Raw genomic sequence first — 379 nt, forward strand, 5'->3', positions numbered from 1 at the left:
AAAATCTACTTTTTATTTTAGCATTATATCATCCCTTTAATAGGCTTATGTTTTCTAGATCTATTCCTCTGCTAATGAGAATGAAAAAATGATGAAGCTCCACATCCCGTAGATAGCTGAGCACTACTAGGGACACGTATTCCCTCAGGGGTGATACGAGGTGGCCACTTGCTCTGCCACTCTAACCACCCCTACCAGAAAGGTCTACGTAAATAGGTAACAGTAAGGAAGGAGGAATTGTAAGACATCATTGGAGTTCTAAGACATTTGTTTAGATCAGAGTGGGGAACCTACAGCCTTAAGGCCTTCTAGGTCCTTAAATGTGGCCTTTTGACTGAATCCAAATTTTATAGAACAAATCTTTTTATTTTTATTAATA

This window comes from Propithecus coquereli, unplaced genomic scaffold (genome assembly GCF_000956105.1).
Source record: "Propithecus coquereli isolate 6110/MARCELLA unplaced genomic scaffold, Pcoq_1.0 Scaffold12, whole genome shotgun sequence".
Taxonomy (NCBI): Eukaryota; Metazoa; Chordata; class Mammalia; order Primates; family Indriidae; genus Propithecus; species Propithecus coquereli.